The sequence below is a fragment of the Mus musculus genome, chromosome 3 (assembly GCF_000001635.26).
Source record: "Mus musculus strain C57BL/6J chromosome 3, GRCm38.p6 C57BL/6J".
Classification (NCBI taxonomy): domain Eukaryota; kingdom Metazoa; phylum Chordata; class Mammalia; order Rodentia; family Muridae; genus Mus; species Mus musculus.
This window is the reverse complement of record NC_000069.6, coordinates 151,945,719-151,968,192: the sequence shown is the minus strand read 5'-3', so window position 1 is coordinate 151,968,192 and position 22,474 is coordinate 151,945,719. Positions and strand designations below refer to the sequence as shown.

Sequence of the window (22,474 nt, the reverse complement as noted above, 5' to 3'; positions counted from 1 at the left end):
TTGTTTTAGTGTAGATATACATATAGGAATGCCAACACTATTGTTTTAGTGTAGATGATATACACATAGGAATGCCGACACTATTGTTTTAGTGTAGATATACATATAGGGATGCCGACACTCTTCAGTCAGTAAAGCACATTCTTCTTAAGAATATAGTGAAGATTTAAAAAAAGTTGATCATTTGGTCATTAGATCTTTTTACAATGAAACACATAGAATACTGTATTAATTAATTTTTCATCATCATGGCCAAGTATCTGACAGGAACAACTTATGGGAGGGAACTTAAGAGAGAGCCAACTAGTGTAGGGAAGCTATGATATCAGGAACATAAGGTGGAGGCCATGTTGTGTTTTATGGGAGAGAAATTAAGATGGGAGACAGGAACATGATATGGTGGCCATATTGTGTTCACAGTTCAGAAGCAGAGGCAACCAGTAAAGCACAAAATATTAAACCCCAAAACTCACTGCAGTGACTCACCTCTTCCAGTGAGACCCTGTCTTCTACAGGTTGCATAACCTTCAAAACCTGCACCAGCACCTGGGGACCAAGTTTTCAGACCCAGGAGCCTATGGGTGACACATCACATTCAAACTGCCACAAATACCTCCAAATATATTAGAAAGAAATGAAGAAACAAAATGTATTATAATTAAAGGCATATTAGAAAAGGCATACTGCTAAAGATGTAAAAAGATAAGAAAAAACAAAGCTGAAAAGAGAAACGACTAAAGATAAGGAATCAAGCAAATTTAAGACAAAGTTGAAATATCACTGAAAAATAAAAGCAGTAGCAGACTGATGAAGAAAATGAGAAAAATGAACAATAAAACAAAGAGAGGGAAGGAGGGAGAGGGAGAGGGAGAGGGAGAGGGAGAGGGAGAGGGAGAGGGAGAGGGAGAGGGAGAGAGAGAGAGAGAGAATCCCACTAGCATGACAGCATGACACAGTAATTATGGTTATTGATTCAATTTCAGAGAATGGGAAACATTTACAGTCAGGATTCTATTAGTCACAAAGCCTCATGTTTACGTATTTGGGTTGATGAGTCAGGCCATTTGTTTTTTTTTTTTTTTCCATTTTTTATTAGGTATTTAACTCATTTACATTTCCAATGCTATACCAAAAGTCCCCCATATCCACCCACCCCCACTCCCCTGCCCACCCACTCCCCCTTTTTGGCCCTGGTATTCCCCTGTACTGGGGCATATAAAGTTTGCAAGTCCAATGGGCCTCTCTTTCCAGTGATGGCCGACTAGGCCATCTTTTGATATATATGCAGCTAGAGTCAAGAGCTCCGGGGTACTGGTTAGCTCATAATGTTGTTCCACCTATAGGGTTGCAGATCCCTTTAGCTCCTTGGCTACTTTCTCTAGCTCCTCCATTGGGAGCCCTATGATCCATCCATTAGCTGACTGTGAGCATCCACTTCTGTGTTTGCTGGGCCCCGGCATAGTCTCACAAGAGACAGCTACATCTGCGTCCTTTCAATAAAATCTTGCTAGTGTATGCAATGGTGTCAGCGTTTGGATGCTGATTATGGGGTGGATCCCTGGCTATGGCAGTCTCTACATGGTCCATCCTTTCATCTCAGCTCCAAACTCTGTCTCTGTAACTCCTTCCATGGGTGTTTTGTTCCCAAATCTAAGGAGGGGCATAGTGTCCACACTTCAGTCTTCATTCTCCTTGAGTTTCATGTGTTTAGCAAATTATATCTTATATCTTGGGTATCCTAGGTTTGGGGCTAATATCCACTTATCAGTGAATACATATTGTGTGAGTTTCTTTGTGAATGTGTTACCTCACTCAGGATGATGCCCTCCAGGTCCATCCATTTGGCTAGGAATTTCATAAATTCATTCTTTTTAATAGCTGAGTAGTACTCCATTGTGTAGATGTACCACATTTTCTGTATCCATTCCTCTGTTGAGGGGCATCTAGGTTCTTTCCAGCTTCTGGCTATTATAAATAAGGCTGCTATGAACATAGTGGAGCATGTGTCCTTCTTACCTGTTGGGGCATCTTCTGGATATATGCCCAGGAGAGGTATTGCTGGATCCTCCGGTAGTACTATGTCCAGTTTTCTGAGGAACCGCCAGACTGATTTCCAGAGTGGTTGTACAAGCCTGCACTCCCACCAACAATGGAGGAGTGTTCCTCTTTCTCCACATCCTCGCCAGCATCTGCTGTCACCTGAATTTTTGATCTTAGCCATTCTGACTGGTGTGAGGTGGAATCTCAGGGTTGTTTTGATTTGCATTTCCCTGATGATTAAGGATGTTGAACATTTTTTCAAGTGCTTCTCTGCCATTCGGTATTCCTCAGGTGAGAATTCTTTGTTCAGTTCTGAGCCCCATTTTTTAATGGGGTTATTTGATTTTCTGAAGTCCACCTTCTTGAGTTCTTTATATATGTTGGATATTAGTCCCCTATCTGATTTAGGATAGGTAAAGATCCTTTCCCAATCTGTTGGTGGTCTTTTTGTCTTATTGACGGTGTCTTTTGCCTTGCAGAAACTTTGGAGTTTCATTAGGTCCCATTTGTCGATTCTCGATCTTACAGCACAAGCCATTGCTGTTCTGTTCAGGAATTTTTCCCCTGTGCCCATATCTTCAAGGCTTTTCCCCACTTTCTCCTCTATAAGTTTCAGTGTCTCTGGTTTTATGTGAAGTTCCTTGATCCACTTAGATTTGACCTTAGTACAAGGAGATAAGTATGGATCGATTCGCATTCTTCTACACGATAACAACCAGTTGTGCCAGCACCAATTGTTGAAAATGCTGTCTTTCTTCCACTGGATGGTTTTGGCTCCCTTGTCGAAGATCAAGTGACCATAGGTGTGTGGGTTCATTTCTGGATCTTCAATTCTATTCCATTGGTCTACTTGTCTGTCTCTATACCAGTACCATGCAGTTTTTATTACAATTGCTCTGTAGTAAAGCTTTAGGTCTGGCATGGTGATTCCGCCAGAAGTTCTTTTATCCTTGAGAAGACTTTTTGCTATCCTAGGTTTTTTGTTATTCCAGACAAATTTGCAAATTGCTCCTTCCAATTCGTTGAAGAATTGAGTTGGAATTTTGATGGGGATTGCATTGAATCTGTAGATTGCTTTTGGCAAGATAGCCATTTTTACAATGTTGATCCTGCCAATCCATGAGCATGGGAGATCTTTCCATCTTCTGAGATCTTCTTTAATTTCTTTCTTCAGAGATTTGAAGTTTTTATCATACAGATCTTTCACCTCCTTAGTTAGAGTCACGCCAAGATATTTTATATTATTTGTGACTATTGAGAAGGGTGTTGTTTCCCTAATTTCTTTCTCAGCCTGTTTATTCTTTGTATAGAGAAAGGCCATTGACTTGTTTGAGTTTATTTTATATCCAGCTACTTCACCGAAGCTGTTTATCAGGTTTAGGAGTTCTCTGGTAGAATTTTTAGGGTCACTTATATATACTATCATATCATCTGCAAAAAGTGATATTTTGACTTCCTCTTTTCCAATTTGTATCCCCTTGATCTCCTTTTGTTGTCGAATTGCTCTGGCTAATACTTCCAGTACTATGTTGAAAAGGTAGGGAGAAAGTGGGCAGCCTTGTCTAGTCCCTGATTTTAGTGGGATTGCTTCCAGCTTCTCTCCATTTACTTTGATGTTGGCTACTGGTTTGCTGTAGATTGCTTTTATCATGTTTAGGTATGGGCCTTGAATTCCTGATCTTTCCAAAACTTTTATCATGAATGGGTGTTGGATCTTGTCAAATGCTTTTTCTGCATCTAACGAGATGATCATGTGGTTTTTGTCTTTGAGTTTGTTTATATAATGGATTACATTGATGGATTTTCGTATATTAAACCATCCCTGCATCCCTGGAATAAAACCTACTTGGTCAGGATGGATGATTGCTTTAATGTGTTCTTGGATTCGGTTAGCGAGAATTTTATTGAGGATTTTTGCATCGATATTCATAAGAGAAATTGGTCTGAAGTTCTCTATCTTTGTTGGATCTTTCTGTGGTTTAGGTATCAGAGTAATAGTGGCTTCATAAAATGAGTTGGGTAGAGTACCTTCTACTTCTATTTTGTGAAATAGTTTGTGCAGAATTGGAATTAGATCTTCTTTGAAGGTCTGATAGAACTCTGCACTAAACCCATCTGGTCCTGGGCTTTTTTTGGTTGGGAGACTATTAATAACTGCTTCTATTTCTTTAGGTGATATGGGACTGTTTAGATGGTCAACTTGATCCTGATTCAACTTTGGTACCTGGTATCTGTCCAGAAATTTGTCCATTTCGTCCAGGTTTTCCAGTTTTGTTGAGTATAGCCTTTTGTAGAAGGATCTGATGGTGTTTTGGATTTCTTCAGGATCTGTTGTTATGTCTCCCTTTTCATTTCTGATTTTGTTAATTAGGATTTTGTCCCTGTGCCCTTTAGTGAGTCTAGCTAAGGGTTTATCTATCTTGTTGATTTTCTCAAAGAACCAACTCCTCGTTTGGTTAATTCTTTGAATAGTTCTTCTTGTTTCCACTTGGTTGATTTCACCCCTGAGTTTGATTATTTCCTGCCGTCTACTCCTCTTGGGTGAATTTGCTTCCTTTTTTTCTAGGGCTTTTAGATGTGTTGTCAAGCTGCTAGTATGTGCTGTCTCCCGTTTCTTCTTGGAGGCACTCAGCGCTATGAGTTTCCCTCTTAGAAATGCTTTCATTGTGTCCCATAGGTTTGGGTACGTTGTGGCTTCATTTTCATTAAACTCTAAAAAGTCTTTAATTTCTTTCTTTATTCCTTCCTTGACCAAGCTATCATTGAGAAGAGTGTTATTCAGTTTCCACGTGAATGTTGGCTTTCCATTATTTATGTTGTTATTGAAGATCAGTCTTAGGCCATGGTGGTCTGATAGGATACATGGGACAATTTCAATATTTTTGTATCTATTGAGGCCTGTTTTGTGACCAATTATATGGTCAATTTTGGAGAAGGTCCCGTGAGGTGCTGAGAAGAAGGTATATCCTTTTGTTTTAGGATAAAATGTTCTGTAGATATCTGTCAGGTCCATTTGTTTCATAACTTCTGTTAGTTTCACTGTGTCCCTGTTTAGTTTCTGTTTCCACGATCTGTCCTTTGAAGAAAGTGGTGTGTTGAAGTCTCCCATTATTATTGTGTGAGGTGCAATGTATGCTTTGAGCTTTACTAAAGTGTCTCTAATGAATGTGGCTGCCCTGGCATTTGGTGCGTAGATATTCAGAATTGAGAGTTCCTCTTGGAGGATTTTACCTTTGATGAGTATGAAGTGTCCCTCCTTGTCTTTTTTGATAACTTTGGGTTGGAAGTCGATTTTATCCGATATTAAAATGGCTACTCCAGCTTGTTTCTTCAGTCCATTTGCTTGGAAAATTGTTTTCCAGCCTTTCACTCTGAGGTAGTGTCTGTCTTTTTCCCTGAGATGGGTTTCCTGTAAGCAGCAGAATGTTGGGTCCTGTTTGTGTAGCCAGTCTGTTAGTCTATGTCTTTTTATTGGGGAATTGAGTCCATTGATATTAAGAGATATTAAGGAAAAGTAATTGTTGCTCCCTTTTATTTTTGTTGTTAGAGTTGGCATTCTGTTCTTGTGGCTGTCTTCTTTTTGGTTTGTTGAATGATTACTTTCTTGGTTGTTCTAGGGAGTGATTTCCGTCCTTGTATTGCTTCTTTTCTGTTATTATCCTTTGAAGGGCTGGATTCGTGGAAAGATATTGTGTGAACTTGGTTTTGTCGTGGAATACTTTGGTTTCTCCATCTATGGTAATTGAGAGTTTGGCCGGGTATAGTAGCCTGGGCTGGCATTTGTGTTCTCTTAGTGTCTGTATAACATCTGTCCAGGCTCTTCTGGCTTTCATAGTCTCTGGTGAAAAGTCTGGTGTAATTCTGATAGGCCTTCCTTTATATGTTACTTGACCTTTCTCCCTTACTGCTTTTAATATTCTATCTTTATTTAGTGCATTTGTTGTTCTGATTATTATGTGTCGGGAGGAATTTCTTTTCTGGTCCAGTCTATTTGGAGTTCTGTATGCTTCTTGTGTGATCATGGGCATCTCTTTTTTTATGTTTGGGAAGTTTTCTTCTATTATTTTGTTGAAGATATTAGCTGGCCCTTTAAGTTGAAAATCTTCATTCTCATCAATTCCTATTATCCGTAGGTTTGGTCTTCTCATTGTGTCCTGGATTACCTGGATGTTTTGAGTTAGGATCCTTTTGCATTTTGTATTTTCTTTGACTGTTGTGTCGATGTTCTCTATGGAATCTTCTGCACCTGAGATTCTCTCTTCCATTTCTTGTATTCTGTTGCTGATGCTCGCATCTATGGTTCCAGATCTCTTTCCTAGGGTTTCTATCTCCAGCGTTGCCTCGCTTTGGGTTTTCTTTATTGTGTCTACTTCCCCTTTTAGTTCTAGTATGGTTTTGTTCATTTCCATCACCTGTTTGGCTGTGTTTTCCTGCTTTTCTTTAAGAGCCTGTAACTCTTTAGCAGTGCTCTCCTGTAAATCTTTAAGTGACTTATGAAAGTCCTTCTTGATGTCCTCTATCATCATCATGAGAAATGTTTTTAAATCTGGGTCTAGATTTTCGGTTGTGTTGGGGTGCCCAGGACTAGGTGGGGTGGGAGTGCTGCGTTCTGATGATGGTGAGTGGTCTTGATTTCTGTTAGTAGGATTCTTACGTTTGCCTTTCGCCATCTGGTAATCTCTGAAGCTAGCTGTTTTAGTTGTCACTGTTAAGAGCTTGTTCTTCAGGTGACTCTGTTAGCCTCTATGAGCAGACCTGGAGGGTAGCACTCTCCTTAGTTTCAGTGGGCAGAGTATTCTCTGCAGGCAAGCTCTCTTCTTGCAAGGCAGGTACCCAGATATCTGGTGTTCGAACCAGACTCCTGGCAGAAGTTGTGTTCCACTCACTAGAGGTCTTAGGATCACGTGTGGAATCCTGTGTGGGCCCTTGCGGGTGTCAGGCGACTCAGCTGGCAAGGTAGCCGGGGCTCGAGTGGAGTGGAAGGGGTTTGTGCCCCAGATCAAGCCCGGGTAGCCTGCTTCCCTATGTACCGCAGTCTCAAGTTCCGCGCGATTGGATTGGGGTAGGCGCTGTGTTCCACTCACCAGAGGTCTTAGGGTCCCGTGGGGAGTCCCGTGTGGGCCCTTGCGGGTGTTGGGCAAGACTCTGCTGTCAAGGTAGCCCGGGGCTCGAGTCTCGAGTCGAGCGGAAGGGACTTGTGCCCCAGATCAGGCCCGGGTAGCCTGCTTCCCTATGTACCGCAGTCTCAAGTTCCGCGCGATTGGATTGGGGCAGGCACTGTGGTCCACTCACCAGAGGTCTTAGGGTCCCGTGGGGAGTCCCGTGTGGGCCCTTGCGGGTGTTGGGCAAGACTCTGCTGGCAAGGTAGCCCGGGGCTCGAGTCTCGAGTCGAGCGGAAGGGACTTGTGCCCCAGATCAGGCCCGGGTAGCCTGCTTCCCTATGTACCGCAGTCTCGAGTTCCGCGCGATTGGATTGGGGCAGGCACTGTGATCCACTCACCAGAGGTCTTAGGGTCCCGTGGGGAGTTCTGTGTGGACCCTTGCGGGTGTTGGGCAAGACTCTGCTGGCAAGGTAGCCCGGGGCTCGAGTCTCGAGTCGAGCGGAAGGGACTTGTGCCCCAGATCAGGCCCGGGTAGCCTGCTTCCCTATGTACCGCAGTCTCGAGTTCCGCGCGATTGGATTGGGGCAGGCACTGTGATCCACTCACCAGAGGTCTTAGGGTCCCGTGGGGAGTCCCGTGTGGACCCTTGCGGGTGTTGGGCAAGACTCTGCTGGCAAGGTAGCCCGGGGCTCGAGTCTCGAGTCGAGCGGAAGGGACTTGTGCCCCAGATCAGGCCCGGGTAGCCTGCTTCCCTATGTACCGCAGTCTCGAGTTCCGTGCGATTGGATTGGGGCAGGCACTGTGATCCACTCACCAGAGGTCTTAGGGTCCCGTGGGGAGTCCTGTGTGGACCCTTGCGGGTGTTGGGCAAGACTCTGCTGGCAAGGTAGCCCGGGGCTCGAGTCTCGAGTCGAGCGGAAGGGACTTGTGCCCCAGATCAGGCCCGGGTAGCCTGCTTCCCTATGTACCGCAGTCTCAAGTTCCGCGCGATTGGATTGGGGCAGGCACTGTGGTCCACTCACCAGAGGTCTTAGGGTCCCGTCGTCAAGGCCATTTGTAAACCAGTTATTTGATATTAGTCTTTCCCTTGGCGGTCAACAAATCATGTGTATATTTATCAATAAAAATATATCTATTTGCCATCTTAACAGGATGCTTGTATCTTTCTTTTCGTTTTTAACTAAAAGAGCTGATGATTTTATTTTCACATTTCACAATATAAGCGAAAAGCGCACTTTTATGTGTCACTTCTCCCTCCAAAAGCATTCTCTCTGTATGGAATGGGAGTTTCTCTGCCAGTTATCTAGTAAACACTAAGGCTCAGCACCAAGATTTCCTGGTGAAACAGAACAAGAAACACAAAATGATAAAGAGAGATTCTGCTCTTATCTGTCTGGCCAGGTCATGCCAGGCCGGGTGGGCACCATCATAGGGCAGGCGGGAGGTCTCATCATTGGAGGCCCGGGCATCATGGGCATGTGGCCTCCCATGGGAGGTCTCATCCCAGGAGCTGGTCCCACAGGTATCATCCCAGGAAGAGGAGGGACCCATCATTGGCATCATGTGAGGGCCTCCCATGTAGGGTGCAGGCATCATGCCAGGCCGATGAGGACCCGGGAGACTGGGGAGAGGTGGGATCATGGCCCCTGCAGGCAGAGGAGCAGAGAATAGAGCTGGAGGGATCTTTCCCTGTTGAAATGCAGCAGTTGTTTTGTCAGTGAGGCTCTGGGCCTGCTCTTCCATCTGTTTCTGGTAATAGTCTTTCACATTCTCTTTGTGTTTCTGACCACTGTAGTGTGTCTTCCTCATAGATGGAGAATCATGGGTAAGATTCATATCACAGTAGTCACAATAAAACTTAGGCATGATGATCCACAAGCCATTGGCTCTCCAGGTCCCCACCGCCAGGAACTCTTCAAGTAGCTTTGAAGAACATTTTTCCAACACAGGCCATGAAAACAGAAATACATATTCCATATAAAGTTGAATGTTCTAACTTAAATTATTTATATATGTATACAAATATTTGTATATAAGTGATCATGAAAAAATCTTTGAAGGTTATAATATCAGAATATTTATATGATGTGCTTGTTAAGTTTCAACTTGATACAACCTAGAAACACCTTGGAAGAGAGTTTCAATGAGGAATCTTCTAGTTGAGATAAGGTTGGTCTATGTGCATGTCTGTAGGTATCTTGATTGGTGTGGGAGACCCAAAGTATCATGGGTGACAACATTCCTTAGGGAGGGGGTCTGAATAGTGTAAGAAAGGAGAAACCTAGAAGTAAGCAAGGAGGCCAGCAGAGAGTACACACCCTTTCTCTTTTCTCTTGGTTGTGGATGTGACTAGGTGCTTGAATTCCAGCCTTGATTTTCCTGAAATGATGGACCTTGATCTGGAATTTGTAAGCTGAATAAACTTCATTCTCTTCTAACTTGCTTTTTTCAGGGTATTTGATCACAATAAGGAATGCAGCAGTGTACATGGGAATGCATTTTCTTGAAAAATAGAGTAAAATGTGTATTGTTAATAATATAATGTGAACTTAGATGTTGGGTCTTCAGAACTATACTTACTCTGAAAAGATTCCTTCATTTTTGTATCTCTACAAACATTTCGTAGCAGAGTACTTAGTCATTCCTTAGTTATCATTTAGATCATTGTTACTTTCTTACTTTCCTAAGTTAATCACCATTAGAGAAACTGGAAGCATTGCCATAAGTAAACAAAATGGAATTAATACACTTATCCATCGACAATAAGGCTTGAAGTTTGTTTTAGTGAGTGGTGAGATGTGGTCATTTAAAAAAACATTGGGGACTCGAGACTCGAGCCCCGGGCTACCTTGCCAGCAGAGTCTTGCCCAACACCCGCAAGGGCCCACACGGGACTCCCCACGGGACCCTAAGACCTCTGGTGAGTGGACCACAGTGCCTGCCCCAATCCAATCGCGCGGAACTTGAGACTGCGGTACATAGGGAAGCAGGCTACCCGGGCCTGATCTGGGGCACAAGTCCCTTCCGCTCGACTCGAGACTCGAGCCCCGGGCTACCTTGCCAGCAGAGTCTTGCCCAACACCCGCAAGGGTCCACACAGGACTCCCCACGGGACCCTAAGACCTCTGGTGAGTGGACCACAGTGCCTGCCCCAATCCAATCGCGCGGAACTTGAGACTGCGGTACATAGGGAAGCAGGCTACCCGGGCCTGATCTGGGGCACAAGTCCCTTCCGCTCGACTCGAGACTCGAGCCCCGGGCTACCTTGCCAGCAGAGTCTTGCCCAACACCCGCAAGGGTCCACACGGGACTCCCCACGGGACCCTAAGACCTCTGGTGAGTGGATCACAGTGCCTGCCCCAATCCAATCGCGCGGAACTCGAGACTGCGGTACATAGGGAAGCAGGCTACCCGGGCCTGATCTGGGGCACAAGTCCCTTCCGCTCGACTCGAGACTCGAGCCCCGGGCTACCTTGCCAGCAGAGTCTTGCCCAACACCCGCAAGGGTCCACACAGAACTCCCCACGGGACCCTAAGACCTCTGGTGAGTGGATCACAGTGCCTGCCCCAATCCAATCGCGCGGAACTCGAGACTGCGGTACATAGGGAAGCAGGCTACCCGGGCCTGATCTGGGGCACAAGTCCCTTCCGCTCGACTCGAGACTCGAGCCCCGGGCTACCTTGCCAGCAGAGTCTTGCCCAACACCCGCAAGGGCCCACACGGGACTCCCCACGGGACCCTAAGACCTCTGGTGAGTGGACCACAGTGCCTGCCCCAATCCAATCGCGCGGAACTTGAGACTGCGGTACATAGGGAAGCAGGCTACCCGGGCCTGATCTGGGGCACAAGTCCCTTCCGCTCGACTCGAGACTCGAGCCCCGGGCTACCTTGACAGCAGAGTCTTGCCCAACACCCGCAAGGGCCCACACGGGACTCCCCACGGGACCCTAAGACCTCTGGTGAGTGGAACACAGCGCCTACCCCAATCCAATCGCGCGGAACTTGAGACTGCGGTACATAGGGAAGCAGGCTACCCGGGCTTGATCTGGGGCACAAACCCCTTCCACTCCACTCGAGCCCCGGCTACCTTGCCAGCTGAGTCGCCTGACACCCGCAAGGGCCCACACAGGATTCCACACGTGATCCTAAGACCTCTAGTGAGTGGAACACAACTTCTGCCAGGAGTCTGGTTCGAACACCAGATATCTGGGTACCTGCCTTGCAAGAAGAGAGCTTGCCTGCAGAGAATACTCTGCCCACTGAAACTAAGGAGAGTGCTACCCTCCAGGTCTGCTCATAGAGGCTAACAGAGTCACCTGAAGAACAAGCTCTTAACAGTGACAACTAAAACAGCTAGCTTCAGAGATTACCAGATGGCGAAAGGCAAACGTAAGAATCCTACTAACAGAAATCAAGACCACTCACCATCATCAGAACGCAGCACTCCCACCCCACCTAGTCCTGGGCACCCCAACACAACCGAAAATCTAGACCCAGATTTAAAAACATTTCTCATGATGATGATAGAGGACATCAAGAAGGACTTTCATAAGTCACTTAAAGATTTACAGGAGAGCACTGCTAAAGAGTTACAGGCTCTTAAAGAAAAGCAGGAAAACACAGCCAAACAGGTGATGGAAATGAACAAAACCATACTAGAACTAAAAGGGGAAGTAGACACAATAAAGAAAACCCAAAGCGAGGCAACGCTGGAGATAGAAACCCTAGGAAAGAGATCTGGAACCATAGATGCGAGCATCAGCAACAGAATACAAGAAATGGAAGAGAGAATCTCAGGTGCAGAAGATTCCATAGAGAACATCGACACAACAGTCAAAGAAAATACAAAATGCAAAAGGATCCTAACTCAAAACATCCAGGTAATCCAGGACACAATGAGAAGACCAAACCTACGGATAATAGGAATTGATGAGAATGAAGATTTTCAACTTAAAGGGCCAGCTAATATCTTCAACAAAATAATAGAAGAAAACTTCCCAAACATAAAAAAAGAGATGCCCATGATCACACAAGAAGCATACAGAACTCCAAATAGACTGGACCAGAAAAGAAATTCCTCCCGACACATAATAATCAGAACAACAAATGCACTAAATAAAGATAGAATATTAAAAGCAGTAAGGGAGAAAGGTCAAGTAACATATAAAGGAAGGCCTATCAGAATTACACCAGACTTTTCACCAGAGACTATGAAAGCCAGAAGAGCCTGGACAGATGTTATACAGACACTAAGAGAACACAAATGCCAGCCCAGGCTACTATACCCGGCCAAACTCTCAATTACCATAGATGGAGAAACCAAAGTATTCCACGACAAAACCAAGTTCACACAATATCTTTCCACGAATCCAGCCCTTCAAAGGATAATAACAGAAAAGAAGCAATACAAGGACGGAAATCACTCCCTAGAACAACCAAGAAAGTAATCATTCAACAAACCAAAAAGAAGACAGCCACAAGAACAGAATGCCAACTCTAACAACAAAAATAAAAGGGAGCAACAATTACTTTTCCTTAATATCTCTTAATATCAATGGACTCAATTCCCCAATAAAAAGACATAGACTAACAGACTGGCTACACAAACAGGACCCAACATTCTGCTGCTTACAGGAAACCCATCTCAGGGAAAAAGACAGACACTACCTCAGAGTGAAAGGCTGGAAAACAATTTTCCAAGCAAATGGACTGAAGAAACAAGCTGGAGTAGCCATTTTAATATCGGATAAAATCGACTTCCAACCCAAAGTTATCAAAAAAGACAAGGAGGGACACTTCATACTCATCAAAGGTAAAATCCTCCAAGAGGAACTCTCAATTCTGAATATCTACGCACCAAATGCCAGGGCAGCCACATTCATTAGAGACACTTTAGTAAAGCTCAAAGCATACATTGCACCTCACACAATAATAATGGGAGACTTCAACACACCACTTTCTTCAAAGGACAGATCGTGGAAACAGAAACTAAACAGGGACACAGTGAAACTAACAGAAGTTATGAAACAAATGGACCTGACAGATATCTACAGAACATTTTATCCTAAAACAAAAGGATATACCTTCTTCTCAGCACCTCACGGGACCTTCTCCAAAATTGACCATATAATTGGTCACAAAACAGGCCTCAATAGATACAAAAATATTGAAATTGTCCCATGTATCCTATCAGACCACCATGGCCTAAGACTGATCTTCAATAACAACATAAATAATGGAAAGCCAACATTCACGTGGAAACTGAATAACACTCTTCTCAATGATAGCTTGGTCAAGGAAGGAATAAAGAAAGAAATTAAAGACTTTTTAGAGTTTAATGAAAATGAAGCCACAACGTACCCAAACCTATGGGACACAATGAAAGCATTTCTAAGAGGGAAACTCATAGCGCTGAGTGCCTCCAAGAAGAAACGGGAGACAGCACATACTAGCAGCTTGACAACACATCTAAAAGCCCTAGAAAAAAAGGAAGCAAATTCACCCAAGAGGAGTAGACGGCAGGAAATAATCAAACTCAGGGGTGAAATCAACCAAGTGGAAACAAGAAGAACTATTCAAAGAATTAACCAAACGAGGAGTTGGTTCTTTGAGAAAATCAACAAGATAGATAAACCCTTAGCTAGACTCACTAAAGGGCACAGGGACAAAATCCTAATTAACAAAATCAGAAATGAAAAGGGAGACATAACAACAGATCCTGAAGAAATCCAAAACACCATCAGATCCTTCTACAAAAGGCTATACTCAACAAAACTGGAAAACCTGGACGAAATGGACAAATTTCTGGACAGATACCAGGTACCAAAGTTGAATCAGGATCAAGTTGACCATCTAAACAGTCCCATATCACCTAAAGAAATAGAAGCAGTTATTAATAGTCTCCCAACCAAAAAAAGCCCAGGACCAGATGGGTTTAGTGCAGAGTTCTATCAGACCTTCAAAGAAGATCTAATTCCAATTCTGCACAAACTATTTCACAAAATAGAAGTAGAAGGTACTCTACCCAACTCATTTTATGAAGCCACTATTACTCTGATACCTAAACCACAGAAAGATCCAACAAAGATAGAGAACTTCAGACCAATTTCTCTTATGAATATCGATGCAAAAATCCTCAATAAAATTCTCGCTAACCGAATCCAAGAACACATTAAAGCAATCATCCATCCTGACCAAGTAGGTTTTATTCCAGGGATGCAGGGATGGTTTAATATACGAAAATCCATCAATGTAATCCATTATATAAACAAACTCAAAGACAAAAACCACATGATCATCTCGTTAGATGCAGAAAAAGCATTTGACAAGATCCAACACCCATTCATGATAAAAGTTTTGGAAAGATCAGGAATTCAAGGCCCATACCTAAACATGATAAAAGCAATCTACAGCAAACCAGTAGCCAACATCAAAGTAAATGGAGAGAAGCTGGAAGCAATCCCACTAAAATCAGGGACTAGACAAGGCTGCCCACTTTCTCCCTACCTTTTCAACATAGTACTGGAAGTATTAGCCAGAGCAATTCGACAACAAAAGGAGATCAAGGGGATACAAATTGGAAAAGAGGAAGTCAAAATATCACTTTTTGCAGATGATATGATAGTATATATAAGTGACCCTAAAAATTCTACCAGAGAACTCCTAAACCTGATAAACAGCTTCGGTGAAGTAGCTGGATATAAAATAAACTCAAACAAGTCAATGGCCTTTCTCTATACAAAGAATAAACAGGCTGAGAAAGAAATTAGGGAAACAACACCCTTCTCAATAGTCACAAATAATATAAAATATCTTGGCGTGACTCTAACTAAGGAGGTGAAAGATCTGTATGATAAAAACTTCAAATCTCTGAAGAAAGAAATTAAAGAAGATCTCAGAAGATGGAAAGATCTCCCATGCTCATGGATTGGCAGGATCAACATTGTAAAAATGGCTATCTTGCCAAAAGCAATCTACAGATTCAATGCAATCCCCATCAAAATTCCAACTCAATTCTTCAACGAATTGGAAGGAGCAATTTGCAAATTTGTCTGGAATAACAAAAAACCTAGGATAGCAAAAAGTCTTCTCAAGGATAAAAGAACTTCTGGCGGAATCACCATGCCAGACCTAAAGCTTTACTACAGAGCAATTGTAATAAAAACTGCATGGTACTGGTATAGAGACAGACAAGTAGACCAATGGAATAGAATTGAAGATCCAGAAATGAACCCACACACCTATGGTCACTTGATCTTCGACAAGGGAGCCAAAACCATCCAGTGGAAGAAAGACAGCATTTTCAACAATTGGTGCTGGCACAACTGGTTGTTATCGTGTAGAAGAATGCGAATCGATCCATACTTATCTCCTTGTACTAAGGTCAAATCTAAGTGGATCAAGGAACTTCACATAAAACCAGAGACACTGAAACTTATAGAGGAGAAAGTGGGGAAAAGCCTTGAAGATATGGGCACAGGGGAAAAATTCCTGAACAGAACAGCAATGGCTTGTGCTGTAAGATCGAGAATCGACAAATGGGACCTAATGAAACTCCAAAGTTTCTGCAAGGCAAAAGACACCGTCAATAAGACAAAAAGACCACCAACAGATTGGGAAAGGATCTTTACCTATCCTAAATCAGATAGGGGACTAATATCCAACATATATAAAGAACTCAAGAAGGTGGACTTCAGAAAATCAAATAACCCCATTAAAAAATGGGGCTCAGAACTGAACAAAGAATTCTCACCTGAGGAATACCGAATGGCAGAGAAGCACTTGAAAAAATGTTCAACATCCTTAATCATCAGGGAAATGCAAATCAAAACAACCCTGAGATTCCACCTCACACCAGTCAGAATGGCTAAGATCAAAAATTCAGGTGACAGCAGATGCTGGCGAGGATGTGGAGAAAGAGGAACACTCCTCCATTGTTGGTGGGAGTGCAGGCTTGTACAACCACTCTGGAAATCAGTCTGGCGGTTCCTCAGAAAACTGGACATAGTACTACCGGAGGATCCAGCAATACCTCTCCTGGGCATATATCCAGAAGATGCCCCAACAGGTAAGAAGGACACATGCTCCACTATGTTCATAGCAGCCTTATTTATAATAGCCAGAAGCTGGAAAGAACCTAGATGCCCCTCAACAGAGGAATGGATACAGAAAATGTGGTACATCTACACAATGGAGTACTACTCAGCTATTAAAAAGAATGAATTTATGAAATTCCTAGCCAAATGGATGGACCTGGAGGGCATCATCCTGAGTGAGGTAACACATTCACAAAGAAACTCACACAATATGTATTCACTGATAAGTGGATATTAGCCCCAAACCTAGGATACCCAAGATATAAGATATAATTTGCTAAACACATGAAACTCAAGGAGAATGAAGACTGAAGTGTGGACACTATGCCCCTCCTTAGATTTGGGAACAAAACACCCATGGAAGGAGTTACAGAGACAGAGTTTGGAGCTGAGATGAAAGGATGGACCATGTAGAGACTGCCATAGCCAGGGATCCACCCCATAATCAGCATCCAAACGCTGACACCATTGCATACACTAGCAAGATTTTATTGAAAGGACGCAGATGTAGCTGTCTCTTGTGAGACTATGCCGGGGCCCAGCAAACACAGAAGTGGATGCTCACAGTCAGCTAATGGATGGATCATAGGGCTCCCAATGGAGGAGCTAGAGAAAGTAGCCAAGGAGCTAAAGGGATCTGCAACCCTATAGGTGGAACAACATTATGAGCTAACCAGTACCCCGGAGCTCTTGACTCTAGCTGCATATATATCAAAAGATGGCCTAGTCGGCCATCACTGGAAAGAGAGGCCCATTGGACTTGCAAACTTTATATGCCCCAGTACAGGGGAATACCAGGGCCAAAAAGGGGGAGTGGGTGGGCAGGGGAGTGGGGGTGGGTGGATATGGGGGACTTTTGGTATAGCATTGGAAATGTAAATGAGTTAAATACCTAATAAAAAATGGAAAAAAAAAAAAAACATTGGCTGGTCTCAGGGGGATGGCTCAGTAACCATCTGGCCTGGGGAGACAGCTAGGCTGGTGATTGGCTGGGGCTGGGAAGAAAGCTCAGTTAGTAATTGGCTGGGCCAAGGAGATGGCTCAGTTGGTAGCATGTTATTTCATAAGCACTAGGAGTCAAGTAGGAGTTGAGATTTTTCTATCAGCCACATAAAAACCCAGGCTTGCTGATCTGTGGCTGCAATCCTATGATAGAGGGGTGGAATCAGGAAACATGGCTGTGCCTTCTTTTCCTGGACAGACTCTTGAGGGAAGAGCTTTCTGCTTAGTCAGCCTAGCAAACCCAGGTCAGTGAGACCCTGTCTCAAAACAAGTGAAGAGTGAACAAGAAAGTGGAGGAAGGCACACCTGATGTTCACCTCTTTCCTCAACACACACACACACACACACACACACACAAACACACACACACACACACACACACACACACACACACACACACACACACACACACAGATACAGACACTGCTTGCCAATTGTTTTGGGAGTCAAGTTGACTGTATTCAAATGGGCAGATATTCACTGGCAGTTGTTATGCTTTGTTATTGCAAGTTAATGGATTGAGCATTGCAAGTCTGTCATCTTAAAGTTCTGGAGATTCAAATTCCAGCATTAGTCTTACTGAGTTAAAAGAAGATACAAGTAGGCCTACATTCCTTCTGGAAACCAGGAGAGAAAGAATGCATTTCTCTGCTCTTCTCAGCTGCTGGGGTTATTGCTTTCCTTGGCTTCTAGGCCCACTCCCATTCTTCAAAGCACACTGGTCAAACCTCTCTCACATAATGCTATCGAGTTTATTCTCTCCCTCTCCCTGTCTGTCTCCCTGTCCATTCTCATGGTTTTGAGAGGGGAGTCTTGTTATGTTGCACAGGCTGATTTCAAACTCCTGGGATCAGAGAGCCTCTTGCCTTAGCCTCTGAGTAGATGGGACAATGGCCACGCCTCCCCATTCTTGGCTTTGTTCTGCATCTTCCATCTTTGACTCACAAAGTCCTTTGGATTACAATGCGTTTACTCATGTTATCCATGACTCTCTCCCTATCTCAAGGTTAACAGTGTTATTTCATCTGTAAACTTAATTTGCCATGTGGCATAGCATGGTATAAACCCTAGGGATTAGGATATGAGAATCGTTGAGTATCATCAAAGAAATGTAGAATCGGAAAAAGAAGTTGCACACGTATGGAGACAGTCACCCACACACTCAAATACTAGAATTCACATTCTACTTATCATGATGGTATTATTTATGTTTTTTTGTTTTTTGTCTTTTTTTTTGTTGTTGTTGCTATGACAAAGTCTCTGACAAAAGTGCACATACAACCCATATGGTGAGGAGGACACAGAAGTGTGTATGATGGTAGGAGGGTATGACTAGGTCTTCATTTTCCAGTCAGAACAGGGAACAGAGAGAAACGAACTCTTGTATTCACCTGGCTTTTCCTTCTTTTTCTTTTTATTCAATATGGGATCTATGGTTGAAGTTGTGCTTTTCTGCTCAAGGTGAGTCTTCCTCTTTGCAGTTACACCTGTCTAGGAACACCCACACAGACATGTCTAGATGTGATTCCAAAGTGGCTTTATATCCGGGCAAGTTGACCATAGGGATGAACCACTGGTCAAGTACTATTGGCTGGTTCTCTTATAAAATAGTAACCTGATTTTGAGGCAAAATAATGGAAAAAGTAAAAGGATAAGGAAAAGGTTTTAAAGTGGGATAGTTTTAAAGAGATATGGTCCACGTTGCAAACACTTATCTCTGTAGAAGCTCTGATGGGGACATGTTTGCTTTATTTCCTTTTCTAGTATGTGTGTAATAAGTGAATGTGTCATTAAAATATTAATAATTGTTATAATGACTTACAAAATGCATCTGTTTATCTCAGACATTAAGTTCTTATGCTGAGCTTTACTTTGTAATCAACAGTGTGCTAGAAAGTTGAATGTGGCTAAAACTCAACATCTTAGTAATAATCCCAGAATTCAAGTATTTACAGTTAAGCTGGAGGTTCCATACATAAGAAGGGAAAGAGAGACACATACAGAAGAAGGAGAGCGGAGGCTAATACAATAGTAAGAATGTCTAAAGCCCTAAAAAGGCATGCATATACATTTGTGTATAAATATACACAGATAGCTTAAATGAAAATTTCTCATCTGGTTTGCAATGCTCCCTCCAAAAGACAATGACCAGCTAACAAAAAAACCTAACACCAGTCATGAGAAACCCTACTTTGAGTTTTTAGCCAGTGTTATGTAAAAGAATCCCCAAATGTAACAGGCTATTGCTATTGTCTTTGGTTGTACCTTACTCCCAAAAGTAAAAGGTATGTTCCTATTGCTGAAGACATCACGCACTTCAGACACAGGACCAGGAAGCCCCTGATCCGGAACTGATTTGACAGCCTCCTTTCTGAGGACTAACTTTTACAGTAGGTACCAGAGACACCAGACAAATTTACAAAGGAGGGAATTAAACAAGAGTCTTACCCAGCTGTGATTCGTACGAACTACTGAAGGGGAAGTTTCTGGTTGTGTCACGTGGTGCAGACTCACATGATAGTTTGCTGAGGCAAGACCCAAGAGAGGACTCATGATGGTTGGGGAGAGTATAAATAGGACTCAATAGACAGTGATGGGGAGCTTGCATAGCTAGCTGTGCAAGGCTTCATTGGCCTTGAATCTTCACTGATCTTCATCTTACTGAGAGAGGCATGGTAGAGAACTCCTGGCATTTCTGCAGGTTCTGGTCACTCCTGATGACTCATGCTGATTCAGCAGAGGCCTGGTGGTTTCTGCTGAATTGTGCTGCTGTTGCTGATTTGTGTTTGCTGACACCTTTAAGCTGGACTGTTGGTGTCCTGACAACAGAGATTGGAATAAGCCCAAAGAACTACTTCTAAACAATTCTGTATCCCCTTGTCTTAGTTACCATCTTTTCTCCCTTACATTTGGACTAGAAGCAATGAGTCAAAGCATTTGAGAACCCTTAATAAAGTAGATTTCGACAAATCTAAGCCTACAAACCACAGCAATGACCAGAGAGGCATAATAACCCTTCCATCATGCATGTAGACATGCATCATGCCTTGACAGTAACCAGCTTTGTAACTGAGCTCAAGGCCTGCTCAACAAGAGAGAAATAATTCCTGGTGGTGGAAACCTAGTGAACTCACCAGAGTTAGTGAAGTGATGGATCTTGGAGGGAAACCTACACATACAGTTTTACTATACTAATACAAGCCCTGACAACACTTATACCCACAGTAAGTGCCAACCTTACTCTGCATTAATGAAACTCCTCTTTGGAACAGATGGAGATCATTACAGAAAACCACAAGCAATCAGAATGCAGAGTGGTGGAGCCCAGTCCCAAGTGACTTATCTACAATTCAACACCTGCACTCAAGGATCAGGGATCATCGTGGGGGGGGGGTTGTGGAAAAATTTAAGACACAGAAAATAAGGGAGTTTACCATGAAATTGTGTCTCCTAGTAATGTCAGGAGCCATATCCATAAACCCTCACCAATATGACTGTCAAAACATGAGCTGTACAAGGAAACAACACTAGACAAGCCTATGTGGTGGGGAAGGCCCAGGAGGCCTCAACTCTATACAAAGAACCACAGGGAGGCAAGGATGCTGAGAGCAGGAGGAGGAGTGTTTCCTAGGGAAGAGCATACTGGTTAGCTATCTGACATCAAACGGTCAGCCCTGAAAACATTTGAGTGACATTATACAGATTGAGCAAGCACATGGATACACACACACACACACACACACACACACACACACATATATATATACATACACACACACACACACACACACACACACACACACACACACACACACGTAACAATCAGTGAAGAAAGGGGCATGAATGTGAAAGAGAGCAATGAAGGGCATATGGAGGGTTTGGTGGGAGGAAAGGGGAGGGTGAACGCATTCATTATATTATAATCTCAAGAAAAAGTTAATTAACAAAAAACCCAACTTGTTTCAGCCTGGCTTGGGCATGGCTAAGGGTGTGGGCCATGCAGAGTGCACAGGGAAGGCTGAGGGAGCAAAACTGGATGGCGTTCATAGGCTGCTTAGAGAAGGCCTCCAAGAGGGGCTAAAGGTGACCTTGGAGTTTGTTTAGAGGGGAACTGGCTCGGCAGAGAACTGAGTCCATGTATTTCAGGTAGATGGGGAATCATAAACAGACATAGACAAATGGGAGAAAGCTCATGGCATGTAGTATTTGAAGTGAGGCAAAATATGTCTACATTTTTGTTTATTCAGCATGTGAGCACATTGGTGTCTTGTTAGACACAGTGTTGCTTTTGTATGAATGGATGAGAGAGACATATATTTTCAACTGGCACAATACATAAAATAAGTGTTCTAGAACCATGGTGGTATAGATTAATTGGTTAACTGTCACTTGCTTGCTGTGTGTTACAGACCAAGGCAATTTAGGCAATTTCTTAATAAAACAGGAGGTGTGGAACAAGTTCAAAGTCTATCTAAACATTCTACAGAGCAAACCAAACAAGTGTCTGATTTCCCAGTTTCTCCTTCTGACCAAGATATCTGATAGAGTCAACCAAATCGCTGAGCCTCACTAACGTGTGTGAGGCGCAGACTTCATTCTCCCCACACGGCCAGTTGGTAGCCATTGTCAAGTGTGGTGCCTGGAAATCTCCCTTCAGCGGACTGCAGAGATTGAGAGAACTGAAACAGCAGGCCACAGGGATGCACTGCCAGGATGCCTTTCAAACAAATGTGATTTATCATGTTTTAGGATCTCCTCTGCCTTCCAGCCCTTCCTCACATGTTAGAATGCCTTCACACAGATGAGCACTGTGTCAAATGTATTTTATTTGGATAGCTTCCTGGGTTTCTTCTCTCCTGGACTGCATAGGGCAGAATAAGCAATTCTTTGAAATTTGGCAGAGTTTCACATGGGCCAATCTTTTAAATTATATTTTAACTCCCAACTTCTCCCCGTCCTCTCTTTCCTGCAGTGAAGCATTTGTTTCTTTTTGAGAAATTTATTTTGGCTTTTTGACTTTCACGCTTGTAATTTTCTGCTGGGAACCTTGAACAAGGTTGCTATTGCCTGTAAGAGGGATCAAATCTTAAATAGTTGAAGTACAAGCCTGGGGGATAGTTGCAGAAGATGCTGATCGGTCACTTTTCCCACCTAAGCACACAAAACACACTTCAGGTTGAGAAAGTGCAGGATGTCACGTCTGTTACCGAGCAGAGGTCTTTCCTACTTATGTT

General features: G+C 43.3%; 1 pseudogene; it reads right to left on the bottom strand.

The window, feature by feature from the left end:
- Positions 1 to 8,527: 8,527 nt before the first annotated feature.
- Gm2939 lies at positions 8,528 to 9,008 on the bottom strand (annotated as a pseudogene).
- Between the last annotated feature and the right edge of the window lie 13,466 nt (positions 9,009 to 22,474).